The 6,228-nt window shown below is 42.3% G+C and overlaps 1 long non-coding RNA gene across 3 annotated transcripts; it reads right to left on the bottom strand.

The window, feature by feature from the left end:
- Nucleotides 1-3,326: 3,326 nt before the first annotated feature.
- On the bottom strand, nucleotides 3,327-5,856 carry LOC123094516 (uncharacterized). Of its 3 annotated transcripts, none has more exons than XR_006445859.1 (3): nucleotides 5,642-5,856; nucleotides 4,357-5,539; nucleotides 3,327-3,708 (listed from the first exon to the last, which is right to left on the bottom strand). It is a non-coding gene; the product is annotated as an uncharacterized lncRNA (long non-coding RNA). The 3 variants fall into 3 exon arrangements; XR_006445858.1 differs by having other exon boundaries at nucleotides 3,327-4,553; nucleotides 5,227-5,539; XR_006445857.1 differs by having other exon boundaries at nucleotides 3,327-5,539.
- Nucleotides 5,857-6,228: the final 372 nt, after the last annotated feature.

Here is a 6,228-nt window from a genome sequence, read left to right as displayed (position 1 = left end):
TGCGTCCGCCCATGTACCCGCGTGTGCGTGCGAGGGAATGAGTGTGTGCGTGGCGTGCGTGCACATCTTCACTTCATGCATGTACCGCCAGTATGGCTCAGGGAGGACGAGTACATTCTTTTGGAACTAGCAGCACGTCACTGTGATCAATCCACGCAAGGAGGTCGCGACAACGCCTCCACATGTGCCACGTGGCTTCATGAACTATAAGAGAGACACTGTGTAGTGTGCCATTGGTATTCTAATTTACGTGTTTTGCACATACTCGAAGTACTAGTAAGGTACACGTGCATTGCATGCATCAGATTTTGCAACCAAATTATGAATAAATACCACACTATAGCATGTAAGCTCTGAGTCATATATGCCTGATGAAGCCCTTCGTTTAATTCTTATAGTTCATCTCATTCAAAATCAATTAGTTTTTATAAAAAAGCTAAGAACGCAGGAATAGGAAAAACATGGGATTATAGTGGAATGTCGTCTTGAATCCTACACGATTGTACGAGTGTTTGATTGTGCATAGAAAAAACGCAGAATTCTTTCAAAGAGGTTTGAGTGGATGGGATGTTTCCTATGAAATCTAATGCAAATGAATCATATGGAAAAATTCCTATGGTTTACAATCCTACGAATCAAACAACCAAGATAGGAAAAATTCCTAATGATTAGAATCCTCCAAAATTCCTTTGAGAATCTTTTGAATCAAAGAAGCCCTTAATCTATTTTATGATTCATGGAATTGTTCGTTGTAAAGCATAAAGTAAAAACAAATAATGTCAATTCAACTAGAAAAAAAGTTTGGGCAGTTATGATGCGGAAGATTCTAGAACAAAAGAGAACCACTGTTGTTTTGAGGTTTGTGCATTATGCTTAAGTTCAACCATGGAGTCTGCTAGATTGTACATGTGGCAAAATATGGTGGGGGGCTAGAAGATGGTGCGAGGGGCCGAGTGGAGGGAGACTATGAAGGAATGCACAAGTGCGAGATCGATATTTAGAGAGAGGGGGTGAGAACGTGTGATGTTGCACGCAGTGGCGGAGCCATGAAAAATAAATGAGCTAGGGGGCCAAGCATTGCTAATCCTTTACGAGGAGGGTCAGTTCATGAACTTAAACCATTTTTAGCAGCAATTGTCTAATGATCACATTCATATTAGCCTCGATATATGGTGATGTTAGGGGGGGAGGGGCAGGGCCCTTACTGCCCCCTGTCTTCGCCATCATGCACGCGTCTGAGAGATGAAGCGGAAGGCATGGATGATGAGAGGGGGATGTAGGATATATAATTAATGTGAGTGTATTAGCTATATATGTTAATCCTATATAGAGAGGTATAGATTGATCGATGTGGACGTGGGAAAGAGGGTGAGACCTCACTGGATATATCGATTGATCGGTTTGTGTGGAAAACTATGAAAGACCTAGCTATATACACACATACATAAAAGAACATCGATTGTTGCGCATGCACGCGTGAGAGATAAAGAATGCCTGATATGATGGAGAGGGGGATGTGTGTGGGTGTGTGCCTTCGTGGGAGACCGACCTGAAGAAAAAGATTGCATGTGTGCGATGGATAATGCCGACTGGTAGTGTGTGTGCATGCATGCACGAGAGGAAGTTAGTGGTACAATTATAAAGAGAAGACGACTGTGTGGGTGTAAAAGACTAGGTGGGGTCATAATCAATGTAAAGTTGAATTCAAATATTTGAATAAGAGATCCTGATGTTTGAAACCCATGCATGCATGAATATAACGGAGATCTGCGCGGTGTGGTTTGGAAACGAGCATGTTGTAATGTATACACATTGAACAAGGTCAGACTGATTTGAATTTGAGATACCAATGGCAGACATCATTTGGCCACGTCGCATCCGTGCATGGAAACACTATTTTAATTAGAGATGATGGGCGGCTTTCGCATCACATATCTATATCTATACCCCTATATATATTATATTTTATATTTTTTATATTGTGTGCGGGTAACTTTAAATTTGAAATATGGTTGTTGGATGAGGCGAATCCGATGGTCCAAGGATGGCAAATTTGAGCACTACTGGCCGTTGGATATCATCTAGATTCCACCAGATTTTGCCATATGTATAATCTAGAAGACTCCATAGTTGAACTTAAGCATAATGCACAAACATCAAAACAAAAGCACTTCTTATTAGTTCTAGAATCTTCTTTATCAGAATTGCGCAAATGTTTTTCTACAAGATTTGCCATTATTTGGTTTTACTTTATGTCTTACAACGCACTATTCCATGAATCTTAAAATAGATTAGCTTTCTTATAAAAACTAGATGGTTTTGAATGAAATGAACTATAAGAATTAAACGAACATCTACATCATGCATATATGACTCAAAGCTTACATGCTATAATGTGGTACTAGATCATTGATGGCGCGCGTTGCTGCGCCCATCTATTTTGGCTCTTGGTTGTTAAGGATATAACATTGTTGGTACACATTTTCTTGCGATGCTTTAAAATATTATGCTTTCGATGACGTGTACTTCTCTTTATTTAAAAAAATAATTGTATGTAAATCATCTTCATTGGGGCAACATTACAAGTTCCATCAACATAAGCTTGGATATAAATATGGCAGTGCGATAAGCAAACATATCCAATATCCACGGTAAAATAATGGATGTCTATGTACATTTTCGTTCAAGCATAGTACAGGCTTGTTGCACTTGCACACAAACATGGACTTAAACATAATATAAAATTGAAATGTATAACGATGAAAGAAGGCAGCATGACAGTATATTATACTTGGAAAACAGATTGTACGACGACGTAGAGCGAACTGGAGAAGATGCAGACCTCAAATAGGCATCAGAAACACTGCACCAAAATTTCTATGATTGTGGATACATCTAATATGGCAGACTGCCAGAGGGCATGAGAAGTACTCCCTCCGTTCCGAAATATAAGTCTTTTTAGAGATTCCAATAAAAGACTACATACGAAGCAAAATAAGTGAATCTACACTCTAAAAATGTCTATATACATCCGTATGTAGTCCATAGTAGAATCTCTAAAAAAGACTTACATTTAGAAACGGAGGGAGGCGTCCGGAAATATTTGTCATCAAAATGGATGAAAAGGAATGTATCTAGAACTAAAATACATCTAGATACATCCCTTTTTGTTTTCTTTTATGACAAGTATTTTCGGACGGAGGGAGTACTATCTAAGAAAATCAAGAGCCTTGATTATTACATCAAAAGCAAGGCACATAACATGCTTACTAATCGTATTGTTCGTGCTAACACATATAATAATAATATCTTCCAACACACGAATGTAATTAGGCCAAAAGATAATTTCTTTATACGAATTCCAACATCACTATAATTTTTTCTTCATTGGGGCTTAAAAATTGTATTACCATTTTACATGGAATAGAAGGAACTGACTGAACCGAGCAACAAAAGGCAACAAAAACACAAATCAGTTTCCTCTCATTCTCTGCCTACATCATTATTTTCCAGTAAATGCATCTTGTGATTCATCATTGTTTCAGACCCTAAGTGCCGGAAGCTCTACCTAAGGCGTCTGCCATACAAGGATACAAACAGCTTCGCTTTAAGACCCTCCTTGCGGTGATGCTTAAAAAGGGAATAACCTCATGTATTACCTTGCTCGGAATAGCCATGTTTCCAAATCCCAACTAATCCATCTTAATCCTAACATCAAATGAAGACAACATTAACTTGAATTCAGACGCTATGTAGTCAGAGTGATTGCATGACTCGAGGCACAAGGCAACAGGCTGGGGTGAAGGTGTGGCAACTGCATGCCACCATGAAACACCGGCGAGCAGAGAACCGGAAGATACATAATCATTTATGTCCTATGGGTGAATTTCTCCACTCATTGCACGCTACAAAACATTAGAGTATATATAGGACGTCCCTTTCTGAACAACTACATAATATATAAATTCCAATTGCAAAAGGGATTTCATCTAGAGTATATTGCCTGAATTATTTGAAATGAAGTAATGGTTTTTCTAATCTTACTTTGACCTGGAGCATCACTCTGAATCATCAAGGAACACACAAATCTTCAGAAGTAGCAGCAGTAGCTACTGTGAAAAGTCCACTGGAATGCTAGAATACTAAAAAAGCTAGTACATCCCAATAGCCAAAGAACATAACAAAATTTGGCATCATATGTCAAGCAGCTCACAGTGGGCATAAATTTGTACATTATATGTCCCTTTATTAACTCATTCATCTCTGATTGGCAACTATTAGGAAACAATAGTGGTCATCAAAAGTACAATATATTGTAATGCTCTAGAATAGGATCTAATTGTTGCGAGTTGTTACCTGAGGGAATCCTTGCGGGGAGCTGAGCATAGGAACAAATGTTGGTCCGCACTGTCCACGTGACTGACCACCGTGCCGCCTCCATGAGCCGATGTGGAACTTCTCCCAACAAGTGATTTGTGCATGACTGCTCAAGCAAACTAAACCACTAGATCCAAAGGGGAGTCGTTCTAGAAAGGTGCAACACCTTGAGAAATCTACATGAATTGAACAGGCGAGAGGCATTAGAGAGGAGAGTATCACAAGGTAAACCTAGAGAACCTGCATAGTTTGTCAGTACAAAGAACAGTATGAGTAAAATAAATTTCAAAAATTGGATTAGATGAAGAATCAGGTGCAGAGGAGATGAAGGAATGAACCATCACCCATGGCTGCACGAGAGTGGTTTTCAGAAGTGAGGGGGGTAGGGAAGGAGCAATAGCACTTTGGATCGTATATGCGCACGAGTGAATTGAAGTAAAAAAACATGAATCGTCAGACCTGCAATAATCTTCAGTTTAGCCGGCACATCAATTGCCATTAATCGATCCCTACTAAAACCTCAACGAATCAATGGCGAGTGAATTTCAATCGACAGCGGCTGTTCATGGCCCTGGCCACCGCCCTATTGCCTCACCGACCAGGACCCCGTTCGGTCGCCCAGCAAGGAGCGTCGTGTCGGTCGGACCTGAAGCACGGTGGCCATGAGACACCATCGGTCGCGTCGATCCGACCCCAACATGGTCGCCATCACTACTGTGCCCAGATTCTGCCGACAACAGCAACAGTGCGAAACTGCGAACCAAAAGGATTTGGCGACGACGCGCCCGAGGACTCCAAATATGGCTTGAAAACCAGACGAATGCTTCAGAGATGTAGTGCGTCACTGACCTGGGGATGAGCTTGTCGCTGGCTCGAGGAAAAGACGCTCCCTGCTGCACTTTTGTGGAAGAAAGGAGAAGAGGACAGCAGGGGGCAGGCGCAGACAAAGGCGCCGCTCTGACGACCTCAATATAGAAGAATGAGCCAATCCAGTGAATCCCGTGGAACTCAATGGAAGCTACACTCATTTGGGAGCACAAAGAACATCATCAATTGAAAAAAAATCCATGCAGAATTTTGGGGAGAGTAGAGGTACCAACGAGGGAACACTTGTAGAAGGCCAGAAGCGGAGACTAATTATCGACCTGGGTGTCAACCATGGCTGCCGGCGAAGGATTTGCGCAAATAAAAGAACGAGAATGAGGAAGGAGAAGCTCCACGATGGAGATTAAATGGACGCAATTGAATGGATATTGTAACTGACCCCAGTTATTTGGCCACCATTGAGTGCGGCCCATCGATTGCCAATTTGCCATTATAATGGTCCGCTGCAACTATGGATTGATTCCCGAATCGCCGGCAACTGGAGGCGAATCGACAGGGGACGATCCACTGCCCCGGGTACCGCCTGGTGGCGTCGCCCAGCGATGCAACCCGGCCGGTCGCGTCGGTCGCCATGTGAGGCAACACCGCCCTACCCTACCCTACCACCGTCGGTCGCCATGCGGTACCTCAGCGTGGGCTGGAATGGGCTGGCTGATAGCCCAGTTAACCACAGGGCTACGTTTCGGCCTGCGGAGCAGCGGCCCACAGGACAGCCGGCCAAATTTTCATCAGATGCGGGACAGATAGCTTTAAAGAGGAGATCTGACGATAAAAAATGTCCAGTTCGCGTAAACGAACGGCCAGAAACGCGATGCGCTGAGAGGGCTCGCTTTAGGTGCGGTTATACTGTCCTTAATTTATTCATAATTTGGTTGCCAAATCTCATGCGTGCAATGCACGTGTACCTTACTCTAGTCTAAATGATGTTTGTGTGTGTGTTGTGTGTGTTCAGGTGCAAATTGTCTT

The sequence above is a fragment of the Triticum aestivum genome, chromosome 4B, assembly GCF_018294505.1.
Source record: "Triticum aestivum cultivar Chinese Spring chromosome 4B, IWGSC CS RefSeq v2.1, whole genome shotgun sequence".
In the NCBI taxonomy this organism is placed as follows: Eukaryota; Viridiplantae; Streptophyta; class Magnoliopsida; order Poales; family Poaceae; genus Triticum; species Triticum aestivum.
Note: the sequence above shows the minus strand (reverse complement) of the source record. Positions and strands in the feature narration are given on the sequence as shown.